Source organism: Rana temporaria, chromosome 13 (genome assembly GCF_905171775.1).
Source record: "Rana temporaria chromosome 13, aRanTem1.1, whole genome shotgun sequence".
In the NCBI taxonomy this organism is placed as follows: domain Eukaryota; kingdom Metazoa; phylum Chordata; class Amphibia; order Anura; family Ranidae; genus Rana; species Rana temporaria.
Genome location: NC_053501.1, coordinates 19,842,151 through 19,864,582, shown reverse-complemented (window position 1 = coordinate 19,864,582; position 22,432 = coordinate 19,842,151).

Here is a 22,432-nt window from a genome sequence, read left to right as displayed (position 1 = left end):
CCTTGATGACCTAGACCAGTCTACCCCAACTGGGTTCTAACTGTAGGACTGGAAGGACATCACGATAAATAATGGTACAGCCTGTACTATAGAAAGAGTAAAAATAAATAAATAAAGATAAAAATAAAAGTAAAATAAATACAAACAAAATATCCACTATAAACGAATAAAATATTCATTGCTCTACACCTGCATACTGCTTAATACTAAGCATAAATGTTTTTACATGCCCCTGTGACGTCTGTACTGCACACATTCTCCTTGCAAGTCCATATATGGTATGAAGCTTCTCATGGCACAAACAGCCTCGTGTAACGTCCATTGTGGAATGTCCATGTACAGGGTTTCATTCTCAATTTTCCAGGGTTTAGCCACATTTGGTTCCTTCAGTGAAACAAGGACAAGGAGAAGAAGCAGGAGGGGATGGTTTGGAAGTGACGAGCGAGGGGGGATGACAGCTGAATAGCTCTTTGTCTTCCATTTCAAGTTGTAACTTTAAAACATTATATCTGACATAACTTCTTAAGGAATATAACACTAGGGCCCCGTACACACGAGAGGATCGATCCGCTGAAATTGATCCGCGGATCGTTTTCAGCGGATAGATCCGCTGGTGTGTACGATCCAGCGGATATTTATCCGCGGATATATTTCGGGCCGACCGATTTCCAGCGGATAAAAATTTCTTAGCATGCTAAGAAATCTATCCGCTGGAATCGGCTCCAGCGGATCGATCCGGTGGTCTGTACAGACTCACCGGATCGATCCGTCCGAACCCATCCCTCGCATGCGTCGTAATGATTCGACGCATACGTGGAATTCCTTATATGACAGCGTCGCGCACGTCACCGCGTCATCATCGCGGCGATGCCGCGACACGTCATCGCGATGGGAATTCGGCGCGGATTTTGATCCGATGGTGTGTACACTCCATCGGATCAAAATCCTCAGGACCGTATCCGCGGATAAATCCTATCGTGTGTACTAGGCATTGGAGTATATATCTTCACACATGCATATGTATATATCATATATAGATAAAGAAAATAAAAAGAAATAAAAACAATATATAATAAGAATATAAAAATCATAACACAAAATAGGAATTTTAGTACTTCCATCACAGTGGTTGAGTTCCTGCACCTATTTTCGGAGAAAAAAAATGCCTGTATATACATACATATATATATTTAGTTTCATATGTATTTCACTATTGGTATCTTTGTAGTATTTTATATAATTTTGAAACTATACTGCTTGGTATAGTGCATATGCATATTTTTTTATTTTATTTATTATGTAAAGTGTAAAGTTATTGATTATTACACGTTTAGTGTAATTTTTCTCAAAGATTTGACTCATACATAATCTATTTTGCCTGCACAATTCTGATTCCTCTTATTTCTCAAATTTATGTCTATCTACTGCACCCTGGGTGATGTTAAAATCATGTTTAATCTTTATGAGTGTAAAAACAAAAAACAAAAAAAACAAAAAAGAAATAATAATAATAATTCGGTCTCTATCCCTCAGACGCAGTTCTTGGGGAATGAGATTTAATGAGTGAGTTTTGCTACTGCAGTGGAGATGCAGTTTTAATACCGCTTGGGTGAAACATGGATCATGTAAATAAATCTGGATTTGAATGTCATTTGGGCTCCGAACAATGAGAATGACCTCTTTGCTGCAGGTTTCCCATGCAGGTTTGAACCATCTTTAAAATGTCACTTGTTGTCCTCTCTGGGGATTCTTAAAGCTCTTCCACTTTTTTTTTAATTTCGCTTTAAGGTTACATTTCCATACTGGTAATGACAAAGTTATAATATAGAAGAAAGAGCCAATTGTATTTACATTCTTTTTCTTATGAAATATTGGAAGAATGTTGAATTTTAATTATTTGTCACATTGGTACGAAATAAAAAATAATGATATAATAATAAAAAAAAAAACAGAAGATAATCAGAAGACAGAAGGTGGGAAATGACACAGGAAGGTGAAGATACCGCTTCAGCCTAAGCTCCTCCTGACTACACTCCTCTGACATGTTTCGCTCCAGATTCTGCCCTACAAATTTTCTCATTTGAAAAAATGACAAGAAAAAAATGTCCCTTTAACCACTTCAATACCGGGCTTTTATACCCACCTCAATACCGGGCCTATTCTGGCACTTCTCTCCTACATGTACAAATCATCATTCTTTTGCTAGAAAATTACACAGAACCCCCAAACATTATATATGTTTTTTTTTAGCAGACACCCTAGGGAATAACAGAGAAAAGACTGGACTGCCGCACTTCCACAAAATTCTTAAAAAGTTGCCTTTAATTGTAAAAAATGGAAACAGCACTACAAGTCACAGCAGACAGTGGGGTGGATAGCTGACGCCTTTCGCACTGGGGTATCAGCGCATAGTCACAGCTATGACTAAGCACTGATACCCCAGTGCGAAACTGGTGGGCCCCGTACTCACGACCAAACATGTCTGCTGAAACTGGTCCGCGGACCAGTATCAGCAGACATGTTTGGCCGTGTGTAGGCCCGAGCGGACCATTTTCGGGCGGATTGGACAGGTTTCCAGCAGACAACTGTTTCCTGGACTTGCTTTAAAACAGTCCGCTGGAAACCTGTCCCCCCGACATGTACGGTCGTCTGTACAGACCTACCGTACATGTCCGGCCGCCCGCCATCCCTCGCATGCGTCGAATGACTTAGACGCATGCGTGGAAGCATTTAAAAGGCAGGCCCGCCCACGTCGCCGTGTCATTGTCGCGGCGACACCGCGTCATCGACGCGGCGACACCGCGTACACGCCCCGCGTATTGTTTACGCGCGGACTTCTGTTCGATGGTGTGTACAGCCATCGAACAGAAGTCCCCGGGCAGACATGTCCGATGAAAACGGTCCGCGGACCGGTTTCATCGGACATGTCTGCTCGTGAGTACAAGGCCTTAAGGTACGGGGGCGTAGCGTATCTCAGATACGATGCGCCGGGGCAGATCTTTGTGGATCTGCCCCCAAATCTCAGAAAGAGGCTCAGTCCTTAGGTGGTTAATGAGGGGGGGGGGTGAGGTGGATAACAAATTTGTCCAATGATAGGCAAGGGTGTACATATAGCAAGATCAACAGGTATTTTATGAAAAAGTTCTTAGGTGGAGTAAAAAAAGCTAACTGATGAGGACTGTGGGCTGCAATATGTTACATTTTGTTTTCCTGGGTTTAGGTATCCGCCATGTTACATGCTAGACAAAAGGATCTTGTGTGGTCCGAAAACTTTGAATTTCATTGCTGTGATGTGAGCTTCTGAATAAACGTTTGGATATTAGTTCAAAGATCTTTGATATGCTAACGATATACTTTGGCTTATGTTACCAGTTCTCAGCTGGCAATTGCTACAGCGCCTGCTTAACTCTTGCCATTTCAAAGAACGTGCATGATGGGAATATTATATATGCACTATATTACCAAAAGTATTGGGACACCTGCTTTTACACGCACATGAACTTTATTGGCATCCCTGTCTAAAGCCTCATACACACGATCGGATTTCCAACGGACAAATCCGTGGGTTTTTGTCCGAAGGGCGTTGGCCGTGAACTTGTTCTGCATACAGACGGCAGAAATTTTTCAGCCAACATTCACAAAACTTTGTGTTTTTTCTGCTCTTTAGCACCACCCTTTGAGAAACTTCTGCTAATGTTGTCTTATGGTTAGCATTGAGTGAGTGAGTAACATGTATAGCGCTGCAAATGAGAACTAAATCGCCTCATGGTGCTTTTTCCAGCCAATCTCGGCCTTGTGTTTTCAGTAGAGGTGGGTCTTAAAGGGTTAATAAAGGAAAAAAAATTTATTTCTTTAAAATAACAAACATGTGATACTTACCTCCACTGTGCAGCTCGTTTTGCACAGAGTGGCCCCGATCCACGTCTTCTGGGGTCCCTCGGCGGCTGTCTCTGGTCCTCCCCGCAAGAACTCACCACATTCATGCGAGAGCTCGCATGGTGATGAGTCCTTGCAGAGTTTGCAGTAGGGAAGAGTTTGGTGTCAGTAGTGCAGTGGACAGTGTCAGTAGTGCAGTGGAAGTGTCAGTAGGGCAGAGTTTGGTGTCAGTAGGGCCGAGTTTGGTGTCAGTAGGGCAGAGTTTGGTGTTAGTAGGGCAGTGGACGTGTCAGTAGGGCAGAGTTTGGTGTCAGTAGGGAAGAGTTTGGTGTCAGTAGTGCAGTGGACAGTGTCAGTAGTGCAGTGGAAGTGTCAGTAGGGCAGAGTTTGGTGTCAGTAGGGAAGATTTTGGTGTCAGTAGGGCCGAGTTTGGTGTCAGTAGGGCAGAGTTTGGTGTTAGTAGGGCAGTGGACGTGTCAGTAGGGCAGAGTTTGGGGTCAGTAGGGAAGAGTTTGGTGTCAGTAGTGCAGTGGACAGTGTCAGTAGTGCAGTGGAAGTGTCAGTAGGGCATAGTTTGGTGTCAGTAGGGAAGATTTTGGTGTCAGTAGGGCAGAGTTTGGTGTCAGTAGGGCAGAGTTTGGTGTCAGTAGTTCAGTGGACGTGTCAGTAGGGAAGAGTTTGGTGTCAGTGGTGCAGTGGACGTGTCAATAGGGCAGTAAACAGTGTCAGTAGTTTTTATTTTTATTATTTTATTTAAAACTTTTTTTTTTATTATTTTTTTAACAAATTTTTTAGGAGCCCCATTAGGGGGTTTTGGCGAAATATCAGGGGAAGATATGCGCCACACTGGGTGTATGGGTGTGCCCAGGTACACCTGGAACACCTTGTGCACAGGCCTGTGAGGACAACATTTTAGTTTTTAAAAAACAATTCTGGTACAATACTCCCAGCATATGTTTTATATATTTAAAATATTCACTGCACTCCTCAATGACAGCAGCAAAAGCCCTACTTTCCAAAATGCATTTCAAACATCAGATGACATTTCAGAAGATTGAGAATGATCCCAGCCCTGTCCCCTTTCTGTTAAATGCCATCACGGCCAGGAAAAAACCTTCACGGGCATGACATACATAAGAGACATAAGTCTGCACTGACTGTGTGTCTGTCTCCTGTCAGTAGGAATGACTTACTGTATATAGTATTTGCCCCAAAGTGATGATCCTTTCCCCATTCTTCCCCTAGAGGGAGCTGCTTAAGAAGAACACAATTCTGTCTCGGGAGTTGTCCGGATTCAGTATATCTGAAATGTTGAGGGTTATGTGTCCGTCTGCAGCTGAGATACTTTACTTCTAATGATGTCACATTCAAATATAGCAATACCCTGGATATCTAAATTAAATCTGATCCGCAGCCTTCTTGCAGCATCTGTTTCCGATGCGGAGTCAGTGACTGCAGGGGAGCCTGGAGCACAGTTGACTCAAATTGCAGAGCTGTCACAGAAAATCTAACAGTTCTACTTTTTCTTTTAGTCTTGTATTTGTTAGAAAGATGATTATTCTGACAGTGTGTTTTCAGCAGTAATTTAAAGTTTGATATTTTGCACTCATGGGTGTGTCGCTTATGCATAAAGAGTCGTTTCCGCAATGGTATTTTAGAATTTGCTTTAAAAAAATATTTTCACTTTCCGACAAAGTGCACTGGTTCTTTTTCCCCGCCTCCCCTTAGGGCTCGTTTACACTTGCTTCAGAACATGGCTTCTGACAGGCTTTGTTAAAGCGAAGGGCCAAACAAAAAGTGAACCTCCACTTTTCGGATGCAGATACAGTACCCTTTGAGAAAAGCATCCGCCCCTTGTTGCGTTCCGTCCCTTGTTGCGTTCCGTCCCTTGTTGTATGCAATGAATAACCCACCCTAAGCATCAGGAGCGATCTGCGTGTTGATTGCGCATGCACCATCTACAGGTACAGAACAGCTCAGAGATTTTCGGCAGCTCTGTTTGCTCATGCGCTCCGGCATTATCCGACGGGGGACCCATACCGACAGAACACCAGTTCACATATCTCCTGGGCGGCTGAGGAGCAGCTTGCACAGGAGTCCTGTGCATCTTTGGTCCGTTGTCCCTTTAACAGAGAACACGGATGCTGCCTGCAAACGGAGGGGGAGAGGAACCGGAAAAGCAGAAGTTCCATTTTTGGGTGGAACTCCGCTTTAAACCTTAAAACTTTTCATATAAAGGTTATTATGCGTTGTATTTTGACTTTTGGCCACTATGTTTGTTGTGTCCTTTTGGTTGTAATAAAGTGCTTTACCTGTCCGAATGCTCTCCTTTCTTTATTTTGTATTTGAAAACACATAAATAAAGATTACATAAAAAATAAATAAAGTTATAAAAACAAGTTTAACTACATCTGGAATACAAATTATTTTGCTTAAAAAGCGTAAAATTAAAAAATACACACGTCTTTATTTAAAGGGTTTGTAAAGGAATTTTTTTTTTTATCTTAATAGCTTCCTTTACCTTAATGCAGTGCTGTTTTCATGTCCTCATTGTTCGTTTTTGCTCTTAAGTTGCTGTAATTCTTCTCTGATTGCCACACTTCCTGGTTGTCTGTTTCCTGATGACCACAGTACTGGGAGCTTTCTCTCTGTGGTCACTAATCAAGGAGGTGTGATTACTGTTAGGTAGATTCACGTAGGGGAGCCTAAAATTAAGGTCAGCGTAGCCTAGCGTGTTTACACTACGCCGCCTTAAGTAAGAGAGGAAAGTACATGATTCAGAAAGCACTTACCTCCTTACTTAGGTCGGCGTAGTATAAACACGGCGGGCGTAAGGGCGCCTAATTCAAATGGGTTGGGGGGGGCGTGTTTAATGCTAATGAGGCTTGACCTCACTTTTTTTATGTTTTTTCTTACTGCGCATGCGCCAGGCGCCTACATTCCCCAGGGCGCATTGCGACTAAGTACACCGTACGGGCCTATTGATTTTGACGCGGACGTAAACTACGTAACTCCCGATTCGCGGACGACTTACACAAACAACGTAAAAAATTCGAACCTCGCGGCGGGAACGGCGGCCATACTTTAACATTGTTATTCCACCTCATAGGTGGAATAACTTTAGGCCGCCGAAGGCCTTACGGAAACGACGTTAATCGACTGCGGCGGGCTCGCGTACGTTTGGGAATCGGGGTAAAAGCTCATTTACATAATCTACGCCGGCCGCAATGGAAGCGCCACCTAGCGGCCATCCAAAAAATTGCAAGCTAAGATAGAACGGCGCAAGCCGGCCTATCTTAGCTTTGTTTAAGCCTATCTCTGTTTGAGCATACGCTTAAACAAACGCTGGCGTAGATTCAGAGTTAGGTCGGCTTATGTACTGATAAGCCGGCCTAACTCTTTGTTAATCTACCTATGTGTGTCTAAAACCCCTCAGCACCAATCAGTTTCGTTTTCCAAACCATCACTGCCCTGTATTGGCTCTGTGGCTCTGTACATCACAGAAGCAGGAAAAAACACGCAAAAACGAAACTAGAAACCGCAGGCACATTATATGATTGAGTTTTATCTAGTTTTAATCATTTTAAAAAGGAATCAGTTAACTATTATGTCTCTATACCTTGTAAACAGGCATTTCAGCAAAAAAAAAAAAAAATTCCTTTACAACTCCTTTAACAACATCCTTGGATATATTGTTCTGTCCATTCTGTGTGGTCTGCGGCTTCTGCTTTCTCTGCGCCATTCCTATAGCTTCCCACACAGAGATACATGAATGTCTTGCTATAAAGGTAATAGAACATTGTTAGGGTGCTTAGCGAGGCTGTGGAATAAAAACATTCATGTTTATTATTTTATTTCAGTCACCTTTCTTCTCTCTCAATTTACAGAACCTTTGTCGCTGTGAAGAGACGTCTTTCTCTCAGGGCTGTTCTATCCACGGCCAAAGCTTTTGTTGTTGACATGAGGCTCAGCAATTGTTAAAAAGGACGTAACATGGGTGGGGCAGACAACATTCAGCACATTGAAGTAAACACAGATATGGTTGAAAAGAGCTAGATGAAAGAGTTCCAACCCCTGGTCCTCTAATGGCTGGCCTGACTTTCAGTTTCCCAACCTAAGGTTCCTGATGCCTGAAGTTTTATACTGTTAGTCCATTCTTTGTTTATCGCTGTTTTTGTACTTTTTTCTGATGTTGTGCATTTTTCAATAAAACCCTTTGTACAAGAAAGAGTTCAAACCCCAATTTAAGAGAGAGAGATGGTAAACATGTTAAAAGTTATGTGTTTACACAAAATATGAATAATTTATGTGTACTGAGTTAAATTAAAAACTCTACTAATAGTTTAAAGAGATGTTGGGCTCAATTCACCAAATTTTAAAGTGTTACTAAACCTAAGGGGTTAATCCTGCACATTGAATAAAATGGGGTTCTGCGCAACATCTCACACAGACATGGTAAGTGCAAAAATGTGTGAATACAATAAATTAATAAAATAATTTAAATAATAAAACAAGAGAGCTCACAAGCTCAATAATACTGAGTGAATGGAATGATAAATCAACAAATAAATAAATATAATAGGAGAACTCACAAGCTCAATGTGTGGATGAATCAAATAAAGGTACAACAAAGTCCCAAAATATGTGAATAAATAAGTGATAATATCACAAAAAGAATGATAAAGTGATAAGTGCCAAATAGTCCTATATTCAATGAGATCAAGAGGCTGCCCAAATGGAACTGCTGATGTTGCCGAATTTCCACTTAAAGCGGGAGTTCACCCATTTAAAAGAAAAAAAAAAAATCTCCCCTTAGCTTCCTGCTCGTTCGGTCTAGGGGAATCGGCTATTTATATTAAAATATGTGCAGTACTTACCCGTTTTCGAGCTGCATCTTCTTCCGTCGCTTCCGGGTATGGGTCTTCGGGAGCGGGCGTTCCTTCTTGATTGACATTCTTCCGAGAGGCTTCCGACGGTCGCATCCATCGCGTCACTCGTAGCCGAAAGAAGCCGAACGTCGGTGCGGCTCTATACTGCGCCTGCGCACCGACGTTCGGCTTCTTTCGGAAAATCGTGACGCGATGGATGCGACCGTCGGAAGCCTCTCGGAAACCTGTCAATCAAGAAGGAACGCCCATTCCCGAAGCCCATACCCGGAAGCGACGGAGAGGATGCGTCTCGTAAACGGGTAAGTACTGCACATATTTTAAAATAAATAGCCGATTCCCCTAGTAATAACGAGCAGGAATCTAAGGGGGAAAAGTGCCCTCTAAGGGTGAACCCCCGCTTTAATGAGATAGGGGTTGTTGACCGATGTATGCACACATCCCTCCCTAGGCTCACAGGACTCTTACCTCAAGATCAGTAGTAAGGGGCATCCAATATGAGCCTCAGTGGCAATCTTCTATGAGTAATCTCAGCCAGTCCTCCTGAACCACAGATACACGTCCTTCAGCTAATCCAGGCAATGCGCGGACCAAAATTAAAAAAGAGAGGGAACAAAAGGAGGCTCCAATCGTGAAATACTGTAAGGCTCAGGGGTATTTAATGTTGAAAAAACCTGTGCTTACATCAAAAACAATAAAAGATCGTGCAGCAAATATAAACGAGCGGCGTCCACAGCGCCAGCTTACGTCACTCCAGGTGTACGTCCATCTGTCCAATCCCTACGCGTTACGACACGTAATCACGTGTCTTCATCTTCATTGTGTAAAATGGCTGTTTGATCCTGTCTTCTTCCACTGTCCCCACTCCATATCCCGATATAACAGAGCCTTGGGGACAAGCTGAGAACAACGAGATAAGTGTAGACAGAATTGTTCGACTAGCATGACTGGTATACAGGGGAATGAAGGAGAGAGAGGGTTAACTAAAAAGTTGAAGTGTCATTAACTGTGATTGGTGGGTTTCAGTAGGGAGGAGGGGCTGCAAGGGGTCTTTCAGGAGGATTGGGGAAGTTCCCGGCATCCTGAGAAGGCACGTGGAGAAGAACGTTCCCGCTCCCCGCCCCTACATTGGATCACTTTGAGGGGGAGGGAAAAAGGGTTGGAAGCTGCGTACTGGAGAAGAAGCGATTGTAATTGCAAGTACTGATGACCAGCTGGCTTTTACCTAGTTGACTGTAAGAGGCGCATTTTTCAAGCCTGTCACCGCTCCCCAACGCCTAGTTCCTCTTTCGTTATTTACTGACTAGACGCCCTTCCAAGGTAGAACGCGTACAGGAACAATACATCACTCCGGTCACCTCAGAGCTCTTCAATTGACTCTCTCTTTATTCAGAGTCCGGATGGAAATAGCCAGTGATTCTGCTGATGCAGCCGGAGACCGCCGCGTTTAATTAAATACTCTTCAGTAATCATCTCTTTGCTGCCCGGGCTTTTTATAGAGGCAGTCCATGTTTCATCTTCCTCTATTGATTCTACAAAGATATTGTACCAGGTTGCTGTAAACATGATTATAGTAGTATAAATGTGTTAATAACACGGAGGAGGCAATGAAAATGGCCGCTTTTCAGCTCTATTTTTTGATGTTTGAAAATGTGCAAAGATTGGAGGAGTGATGAGAGAATCAATTTTTAGATTGCCATTTACCTGGCAAATTTAGCAATATAGACGTGTCACCCCAATCTGGATCATGTGTCTTTTATTTTATGGTAATGGGTATAAGTGCAGCGCTAAGCAAAAACAGTCATATGAGATAAGACCGTGTGATGGCAAAAAAGTAAAAATATAAAATGTATGAACATTAAAGGGGTTGTAAATAAAACATTTTTTTTTGCTGAAATGACTGTTTACAGTGTAAAGAGACATATAGGTAGATTCAGAAAGAGTTAGGCCGGCTTATCAGTAGATAAGCCGACCTAACTCAGAATCTACGCCGACTTATGTTTAAGCGTATGCTCAAACAGAGATACGCTTAAACATATCTAAGATACGACGGCTTGCGCCGTCCTATCTTAGATTGCAATATTTCGGATGGCTGCTAAGTGGCGCTTCCATTGCAGTCGGCGTAGAATATGTAAATGAGTTGATACGCCGATTCACAAACGTATGCCCGGCCGCCGCAGTAGTTTTACGCCGTTTCCATAAGGCATTAGCAGGCCTAAAGTTATTCCATCTATTAGGTGGAATAACAATGTTAAAGTATGGCCGCCGTTCCCGCCGCGAGATTCGAATTTTCTGCGTCCGTCCACCTGCGGGAATGAGCTCTAAGGACTTGTTTACACTTGTGGTTGGGGGCGAGGTTCTGGATGTAACACTCTTTAACCCAATAATAATTGAACTACTATCCCTCCTGCCTCTATAGCAGAGTGATAGGTCTGTATTTTGCTATCCTGTTATCAGATCTAATTAACAATAAAGAATTTTGTACTCAAAACAAATATTTGGCAAGTTCGAAATTTGCTATAACTTAGTACAGTCAATGTCATACACATTCACTGTGATGTATGTTAGCCGCAATGCGGCTGAGTATCACCTATTCAGACATTACTTATAGGAACCATACCACTTCCAATTATTTAGAAAAAAATAAAATAGGAAAAGCAAAAAGGTTTACACAAACGCTAACCCTAAGCAACCAATCAGAAAATGCACTTTATCTTACTATGATAAAGTAAAATCAGGCTTTTTGCTATGGTTTACATCACTTTGCACATCCCTCACCATTCCCATATCAAATATCCCCATATGATCCAAACATGTCATCCATGTAAGGGCACTTTGGAGGAGGTGTTCGAGTGAGCAAAGGATTGCACAAAGCGTATTTTGCAGATCCTCATACCTCTAATGCAACAGCTCACCTTGTTGTCCTCCATTAAAATTTTACATACATGTTATCTAGGATAGAGACACAACGGTAGAAAGAGCAGTGGAGGTGCCACTGTCTTCACCTTTACTCTTGTTTTTGGGAGCTGTTTGGAGGCCCCCCCCATTGAGGTGTCCTGGCCTGTCCGGTCTCCAGTGTACTGGTCAGGTGGGTGTTTGACCACATAAAGTGAGACTCCTTGTTGGATTCTATTGCGATACAATCTATTTTCATCTTTTAGCCCATTGCTAGCGTACCCCTTCAAGCCCTTGATTAAGTCGACAAAGATGAAACACGTCGGGATGAGTCATTCCCTCCTTTTGTGATATAATATTACATATATGAAGTCATTAGTATACTGTTTATATACATAAGGAGGGGTCTCTATCTTTGGGATGCTTTGGGTTTCTGATGACGTGTTATCATTATGTCTCTAATATTTTTATGGGGGATATCATATACCCTCCCCGGCTCTATACCTTTTAAAAATTGTACAATAAAGATTTATTTTAACCAGTGGTTGTGTACTGAAAATTATACTGAGAGGAAGATCAACACTTTTTAAGTCCCACTAGTTTTTCATTTTTGATAATTGTTCCTTTTCGGGATATGGAGTTGACTTGGTCAGCCAGGACTGTATATGTTTTCTCTATCCGCACATGTTGGTACGCATACACTGTGCTCAATATATTTTCCTGTAGGGCTCCGACACTTTTACATTACGCCCTCCCATTCCTTTATTAACAATGTTAGCTGCTGTTGTCTGCATGGTGGGCTGACATGCATTATGCTTAGATTGTCTAGCCTGCTCCAAGGTGCACTATATAATTGATGATTATATGGTTAACAATGTTCTACTGTCACTCCTTTGGCTGTAACATACACTGTAAGGCTCACTCCCATATCACATTATTAGGCCGTCTCTGGGAAAACGTGCCGCTATTACACAGACTATAATTGTATGCTGTCTGTATTTTTAGTCTCATTACTATTTGACGGCTTATTTCTATACAAGGGGAACTTTAATGCAATGGCAAGCCAGAGCCTACTAACACTGTCTAAGAAATAATTATTCGCAGAAGGTGTCAGTGCCTTTCAGTATGCAGTCATTTATTGTCTCTTTCCATGAGAATGTGTTGGGTGTCTATTTTAGTCTTCCAGGAATTATGAAAGTTTTCAGAAATTTTGCTGGTACACAATTAAAGAAAAAACTGTGGTGCATTCAACAAATATATTTTTTTTTAAATTCTAAATTCTAAATCACATCCTAACATACAACTCATATATTACACCCTTAAGCCCTGTACACACAATCGGATATCTGATGGAATCCAAACTGATGGATTTTTTCATCAGATATCCGATGAAGCTGACTTTCATCAGTCTTGCCTACACACCATCGGTTAAAAATCTGATTGTGTCCAACGCGGTGACGTGCTGAGAAAATGAAGTTCAATGCTTCCGAGCATGCATCGACTTGATTCTGAGCATGCGTGGATCTTTGACCGATGGATTTCCCCACAGACAATCGTTTTTTTCTATCGGTTTTTTAACCATAAGAAAAATTTAAAACAGGTTCTATTTTTTTTCACCGTTTTCATCAGACGAACCGATCACGTGTACAGGGCATAACACAAAAAGGCCATCTCCGGTTTTATATATTTTAGGGTTATAGGGTTATTTGTTAGTGTAGGTAACATGTTTGGCTTGCCAAGCCTGTGTTTGAATCTGGGTCAGGATGAGAGATCCAGGGAGGCTGGTATGACTCAGCAGGCAGCATCTTTCCCCCTACTTCTGGAACGTGTCAGAAACTTTCAGAAAATGGGTGGGAGGTGAGGAGGAGCTGCCTGGAGTATTCATGAGGGATCTGTTGGCCAATCCCCAACAGATCTGTTGGCAGGGGATAGGCCACCTCATAAATACTCATGCCGCGTACAGACGGTCGTTTTCTGCGATGTAAAAAAACGACGTTTTCTGTGAAGTAAAAAACTATGTTTTTGAAACTTCAATTTTCAAAAACGATGTTGCCTACACACCATCGTTTTTTCACAGTGCTCTAGCAAAGCGAGGTTACGTTCACCACGTTTTTCCATTGAAGCTCGCTTCATAACTAGCTTCTGGGCATGCGCGGGTGTAAAAACGTCGTTTGAAACGTCGTTTTTTGCTACACACGGTCAATTTCTGTGAAGTAAAATACAACGTTTTGAAAAACGACACATAAAATTGAAGCATGCTTTAATTTTTTTTGGTCGTTTTTCAGAAGACATAAAACGTTGTTTTCTCCCACACACGATCAATTAAATTGAAGTTTTTAAAAACGTCGTTTTTTTACATGGCAGAAAACGACCGTCTGTACGCGGCATCAGTGTCAGCCCAGCAGGCCAGGAGAGTTTGGGTGGAAGCTGGAGTGCTAATTATTATTATTTCAGGTACTTATATACCGCCGTCAATTTACACAGTGCTTTACATATACATTGTACATTCACATCAGTCCCTACCCTCAAGGAGCTTACATTCTAAGGTTCCCTAACTCACATTCATATACTAGGACCAATTTTAGACAGAAGCCAATTAACCTACCAGTGTGTCTTTGGAGTGTGGGAGGAAACCGGAGTACCTAGAGAAAACCCACGCAGGCACAGGGAGAACAGGCAAACTCCAGGCAGGTAGTGCCGTAGTTGGGATTTGAACCATCGACCCTTTTTACTGCTAGGTACACCACTACACCACTGTGCTGCCCGCTAATGAGGCTGTTAGTAGCACCCTAGTCTGGGGGGGGGCGTGACCCCTGGTCTGGGGGCTGAGGTACTGGAAGGACCCTCTAATACACACAAAAGAAGCCTTCCTGGATGCATGGAAGCAGGTATGAGGAGCCAGTAAGCACGTCCAGGAGATCTTTAGGGAGAAGACAGCCAGGTGGAAAATTAGCCAGGAGGGATAGTGAAAGGGGCAGCTGCAGACAGGTGGGCTGGCAGTGCCTGAAGAGGTGTCACTGGGATCAGTAGCCACAGGCATGTAGCTGGACACTGGGACTTTTTTTACACACCAAAGTGCCCCGCGGTCCCTGCCTGTAATGGGAAACTGCTGGAGCTGAGTGCCCTGTCAGACCCCAACCAAACAGTGTGCCAGCTGGATCTGTGATTTGTTCTGCAAGCAGGTTTGTTCAGGAAGCGAAAGAGGAGTGTATATAGAGATTGTACACAGAGACTGTGTATAGTTAAGTGTCCCTGAAGAAGTTTTTGCAAGCCATAATACCTCTATCCTCATCAAGTTTATTCCCCTCAATAAAAACAAAACAAAAACAAAGCACCGAACTGTTTCCTGACTGCAGTCTGCTTGTGATGATGCGGTGTGCCTTGCTGCGCAGGGTGGCGGATACCTTTCTACTTGCGGCTCCTTGTGGGGTGCGCTACATTTAATTAGTGTCCAGCATAAAAATAAAAAACAGCTCTTGCTGTATTATCCACATCCTCTCTGACACCTCCCTGGTTCTGATAACTCTGAAATATCAAACAATTGTTTTATTACCAGTTGCTGACCGCCCTATAGCAGTTTTACTGCTACAGGGCATTAGCTCTGTGCAGGATCACACACAGTATCTCACAAAAGTGAGTACACCCCTCATATTTTTGTAAATATTTTATTCTATCTTTTCATGTGACAACACTAAAGAAATTACACTTTGCTACAATGTAAAGTAGTGAGTGTACAGCTTGTATAACAGTGTAAATTTGCTGTTCCCTCAAAATAACTCAACACACAGCCATTAATATCTAAACTGCTGGCAACAAAAGTGAGTAAGTGAAATTATCCAAATTGGGCCAAAGTGTCAATATTTTGTGTGGCCACCATTATTTTCCAGCACTGCCTTAACCCTCTTGGGCATGGAGTTCACCAGAGCTTCACAGGTTGCCACTGGAGTCCTCTTCCACTCCTCCATGATGACATTACGGAGCTGATGGATGTTAGAGACCCTGTGCTCCTCCACCTTTCGTTTGAAGATGCCCTACAGATGCTCAATAGGGTTTAGGTCTGGAGACATGCTTGGCCACCTTTACCCTCAGCTTCTTTAGCAAGGCAGTGGTCATCTTTGAGGTGTGTTTGGGGTCGTTATGTTGGAATACTGCCCTGAGGCCCAGTCTCTGAAGGGAGGGGATCATGCTCGGCTTCAGTATGTCACAGTACATGTTGGCATTCATGGTTCCCTCAATGATCTGTAGTTCCCCAGTGTCGGCAGCACTCATGCAGCCCCAGACCATGACACTCCCACCACCATGCTTAACTGTAGGCAAGACACACTTGTCTTTGTACTCCTCATCTTATTGCCATCACACACGCTTGACACCATCTGAACCAAATAAGTTTATCTTGGTCTCATCAGACCACAGGACATGGTTCCAGTAATCCGTGTCCTTAGTCTGCTTGTCTTTTAGCAAACTGTTTGCAGGCTTTCTTGTACCGGCGGGCTGCACTGCTGTGATTATTCACAGCAGAAGCCAATCTGTGGTTGCCGGGCACTCAATGTCCTCCGGCACTCGCCAATCGTCGGTAAACCACATAGAACGGAGATATACCTAAGTAAATAAGGCACATCTCCATTCTGACCGGGGGGGAAGGGATTTATTTTGTGTTCTTGCAAAGCACGGACTACAATCCATATCTTCCCTTAATGAAAGCACCACACTGTACACACAAAAACACTGGCTAGGCACACAGTTAACCCTTTGATCAACCTAGATGTTTAACCCTTTTCCCAGACAGTGTCATTGGTACAGTGACAGTGTATATTTTTAGCACTGATCACTGTATTAGTGTCACTGGTTCCCAAAAAGTGTCAGTTACTGTCCGATTGTCAGTCACAATATTGAAGTCCTTCCTTAAGTAGCTGATCGCCACCATTACTAGTATAAAAAAATAAAAATAAATAGAACTTCCATAAATATATACCATAATTTGTAGATGCTATAACGTTCAATATAAGCTTATTGGGATTTTTTTTTACCAAAAATATGTAGCAGAATACACATTGGCCTAAATTGATGAAGAAATATTATTTTTAACATTTTTTTTATTGGATATGTTTTAAAGCAGAAAGTAAAATATATATATATATATATATATATATTTTTAAATTGCTGGTCTTTTTTTTTAACAATGCAGAGGTGATCAAATACCACCAAAAGAAAGTTCTATATGTGGGAATAAAATTAAGGACATTTTATTTGGGTACAATGACGCACGACTGCGCAACTGTCAGTCAAAGTATCGCAGTGCCGTATCGCAAAAAATGGCCTGGTCATAAAGGGGGGAGATCTTCCCGAGGTCAAGGCTGACTCCAGGAACTGAACCATTACGTTGTTGGTACAGGGTACTCTCGTAATGCCCTGCACTCACATGATGTCCTCAATCTTCTGAAAATAAAGCTGGGTGTCATTCGGCCTTGAAGACTGAGGACATCTAGTGGCAGGACTGAATTATTGTGGGGGACAGCATCAGTGAGGAGGCAAGTATTTCAGCCAGAGCTGATTGCTTTTCAAACCAGCTATGGCATCAGGCCTCGTACACACGACCAAGTTTCTCGGCAAAAACCAGCAAGAAACTTGCTGGGAGATATTTTTTTGCCGAGGAAACCGGTCGTGTGTACATTTTCGTCGAGGAAACTGTCGAGAAACTCGACGAGCCAAAAAGAGAGCATGTTCTCTATTTCCTTGACGGGAATGGAGAAAATTGGCTTGTCGGGTTCCTCGACAGCCTAACAAGGAACTCAACGAGGAAAACGATGTGTTTCGCCCGTCGAGTTCCTCGGTCGTGTGTACGAGGCTTCAGAGTTGGGCTTTACGTCCATATATACATTAAATACCATCATAATAATACAGATGTTTTAAATGCATATCGTGTGTTTCTTTGACTTGGTAACACTGCTTTATAGTTACTGTTTGTTATTGCTGTGAGTGCTGCAAGCATTCTCTACTTCTGTTTTCTCAGAGAATAATATGGGTTCGACTACTAAGTCTAGGCACCATGGGGAGGAGGAAGAAGAAAAGACTTATAAAAACTGCTGCAACCACAGTAGTTCTGCCACAAAGGTTTTAGTTGTTTAAACATAACTTCACATACAGAAATGGAGTGTACAAGGTAAATATCACCATTATAGGGGTTACAAAAGAGATCCTTTATTTCTCAAGTGTAGTGTAGCAGGTAATAGCAATTATCAGATGACCGGGAGTCAGTTATGCATAGACAGCTGAGCCTTGTGACCACAATTCATGGTAGGGGTGGAAATCCAACCGTCTCTGTCACCACAGCTAAGTAGGGAAATTAAAGAGTACACAGAAAAGAACTGAAGGGGAAAAATAGAGAGAAGAGGAGGGTAGCCGGTTGGGGGTAGGCTCAGTAACACCAGTGTTATTGCAGTAAGTACAATATGCAAGTCATAGGAAAGATTGAAGGCGTAAGGAAGTATGAAAATCAATCCAAGTGCACTACAATTCCATGACGTTCGAGTGCTGGACTGGTCCTTTAGCTGGTAATTCCTCCATCCTCATAATGTGGTTGAGTTCATCAACCCATTCCTGGACAACCACAACGTTTAAACTTTTTTACATCAATAATTTTTGAAACAGGCAAATTATAATTAAAAAAAAAACATGTTTCCATCCCTTTTGACCCCAGGCACTGTCTGCTGGGAGTTTTTTATGATATTATACTACAGTGACTTGAAAAAGTATTCATACCCCGTGACATTTTCCACATTTTGTCATGTTACAACCAAAAACATAAATGTATTTTATTGGGATTTTATGTGATAGTCCAACACAAAGTGGCACATAATTGTGAAGTGGAAGGAAAATACTTACTCTGAATGGTCTAAGGTTATCAGTGGAGTACCCCAAGGTTCAGTGTTGGGACCCTTACTTTTTAATATCTTTATAAATGATATTGAGTCTGAGATCAAAAGTAAAATGTCTGTCTTTGCAGATGACACCATCTATGCAGTGGAATAACGTCCTTGCAGGATGTCGCCAATTTACAAGCCGACCTCAATGCTCTGTCTAATTGGGCGACTAAGTGGCAGATGAGGCTTAATGTTTATAAATGTAAAGTTATATACTTGGGGGCTAAGAATATACATGCGTCATACATACTAGGGGGAGTACAACTGGGGAATCCGTAGTGGAGAAGGATCTGGGGGTTTTGGTTGATCATAAGCTCAATAATAGCATGCTGCGGTTTCCAAAGCGAGCAAAGTCCTTTCTTGTATTAAGAGAGGTATGGACTCCAGAGAGAGAGAGATATAATTTTTCCCCCCTGTACAAATCATTAATAAGATCTCATCTGGAATATGCAGTTCAGTTTTGGGCTCTAGTTTTCAAGAAGGATATCGGGGGAACTGGAGAAAGTGCAGAGAAGGACAACCAAACTGATAAGAGGCATAGAGGAGCTCAGCTATGAGGAAAGATTAGAGGAACTGAATTTATTTTCTGTTGAGAAGAGGAGAATGGGGGGGGGGGGGATATGATCAACATGTACAAATATATAAGGGGTCCATATAGTAAACTTGGTGTTGAGTTATTCACTTTACGGTCAACACAGAGGTCAAATGCAGATTCATAGGGGGCCGCATCAGCAATATGGCTGTCCTCAAGGGGCCAGTTTTAAGATTTAAGACTATGTATCTACTCTTTATCATATTAAATAATTGCCTCTGCATTTAATTATTACTGTTTTTTAATTTAAGTGATAATTACCTCAGAGTTCAGGGGTGTGCTGTATAGGGAGGGTTTGGGTCGTAAGCTGTGCTACATACAGAATTCAGAGTTCAAGAGTGCACTGCGCAGGGGGTGAAGGGTTTAGGGGTGTGCTGTGTGCAGGGTTCAACTGTGTACAGAGTACAGGGTTCCATTGTGTACAGAATGCAGGGTTCAGGGTTGCACTATGTACAGAGTGCAGGGTTCCATTGTGTACAGAATGCAGGGTTCAGGATTGCACTGTGTACAGAATGCCGGGTTCCATTGTGTACAGAGTGTGGGGTTCAGGGTTACGCTGTGTATGGAGTGCAGGGTTTAGGGTTGCGCTGTGTACGGAGTTCCGTTGTGTACAGAGTGTAGGGTTCCGTTGTGTACAGCGTGGAGGTTGCACTGTGTACAGAGTGCAGGGTTCAGGGTTGCACTACAGACAGAGTGCAGGGTTTAGGGGTGTGCTACAGACAGAGTGCAGGGTTCAGAAGTTCCGCTATGTACAGAGTGCAGGGTTCAAGAGTGTGCTGTGTACAGAGCGCAGGATTTATGGGTGAGCTACATGCAGGGTTCAGGGGGGTTCAGCTTACCCCACCAACTAATGCCCCTCCACTACCAGATACCCTACCCCCCAACTACGGCTCCGCCACTCCCCACTGACAGACACCCACACCACCAACATCTGGCGATCACAGAACGGGCTTCTATAAGGAAGTGCCTGACTTTTCTTAATTTGTTTGTAGGATCCCCGCAACATAGAGATTGGATTTAGGTATTTGTTGCCCACCATGGCATCATACAAATGTAGTATTTCATCCCAAAAATTAACAATCCGTCGACACATACCCCCAATATGAAGCATTGTGCCAGGATCCTACAAACAACACCAACATACATCAGGGACAGGAGGGTACATTTTGTGGAGGGTAGTATGACAACGATACCAACGAGAAAGTATACGATAATTGTGTTCTTGGGCATAGGATGCGACTGAAAGTTTGTATGATAACGCAAATATTTTGTCCCAGTCCAAGTCATCTGCTGGTATATTCAATTCCTTTTCCCATTTGGAAAGAAATGAGTGTGGGTCTGGGTAAAATCCCTGGAGCAAGATTTGGTAAATCTGAGAGAGTGGATAATCAGGCTGGATGGATCTAGAGAGTAATGACTCAAAGGCTGTGGGTATTCTCGTCAGGAGGTCAGAGGAGGGGTACAGTCTAAGATAATGTGGCAACTTTTTGTATTCAAGCCACGCCTTTTGTGGATTATGAAAGTTGGAGAAAATCTGAGAGAGAGGTAATAATTTCCCTCCACTTAATGTGTGACACAATAATGGATGATCACAGGGCTCAAGTCCTGCAGGAACGCGTGGGAATGGAGTCCCTGCACTTTTTTCACAGCAAGAACTCAGTTCCCTTTGCAGGACTAGAGCAGCCGAGAGCAGCCGAACCGCCCGAGCCAATCCTTCACTAAGCCCTGATGCCCAGCTCGAGTCACTGTCAGGGGCAGGCGAACCTTAGTAATCCTTTATGTTACTGGCCGCTTCCTGTATATGGATTCATCGGGTAGTGTGCGGGTATTCCGTCACTTCCTCGATGCCGCAATGTCTCCTGGGAGCTTTTGTCATTGTTCCCAGGAGACATTGCAGAGGTCTTGCTTAAAGTTCTTTCTAAATCCCGCGATAACTCGTGGCAGACCTCCGCAATGTCTTCTGGGAACAATGACAAAACCTCCCAGGAGACATTGCGGTATCGAGGAAGTGACGGAATACCCACACACTAGTGTTGAGCAGAATACGCCATATTCGATTTCGCGATATATCTCGAATATATAGTCGAATATTCGAGATATATTCGCTAAATTCGAATATTCGTGATATTTTATCGAAATGAAATGATTGCGAATTTTCGCTATTGCGAATTTTCGCTATTGCGAATGCGAAAATAATTGCGATTTTTCGATAACTGCGGTAGGAGCACTCTGATTGGCTCAGAATATTCGTGATATTTTATCGAAATTTCGCAATATTGCGAATGTGATATTGATGGCGAAATTTTGACAACAGCGCTAGGAGCACTCTGATTGGCTCAGAATATTCGTGATATTTTACAATACAAAATAATTGCGAATATTCGGCAAATGCGGAAGGATCACTCTGATTGGCTCAGAATATTCGTGATATTTTACAATACAAAATAATTGCGAATATTCGGCAAATGCGGAAGGAGCACTCTGATTGGCTCAGAATATTCTTGATATTTTACAATACAAAATAATTGCGAATATTCAGCAAATGCGGAAGGAGCACTCTGATTGGCTCAGAATATTCGTGATTTTTTACAATAGAAAATAAAAAGTGTTTTGCATTGGTGGTGATTCTTTACTCTATCCATCTGTCACAGCCGTTTGTCAATCAAACACCTTGAAGATTGAACACGTTCATGCTGCATGCTTTGAACTTTTTTTCACTTCACATATCAAAGACATTTTTATGAAAGATTATTTTTCTATTATTGGGACTATATTTCTTTATATATTTGTTTCACTGTGTATTTCACAAGTTATTTGCGCTTGCTTATTTTATAATTTGCCCACATGTCTTGTCACTAGACATATTTTTTATTCTTGTAGAGCGACTCCATTTTCTGTCTTGTATTAATTTATGTTGTATAACATTTTTGAGTTGCTGCTGTATTCTCCCCTTTTTTTAAGGTATGCGCAATTTTTTCCTTCTTACAAAAAAAAATAATATCAAACATACAAATATTCATAACAGAAACATACACAAAGCCCCCCCTTTTGCATCAGAGACAATCAGAGTTCTCCTACCACAGTTATCGAAAATTCGCAATCATTTTCGCATTCGCATTAGCGAAAATTCGCAATTTTTTTTTTTTATATTCGGCAACATAAAAGGATCGCCTCAGCTTAGCTACTCGGCCCAGGGTCTCTAATCATACCAGCAATGCTTTTAGACGTCGATAGGATGTGATCTGTTTTAAAAATAAAATTGA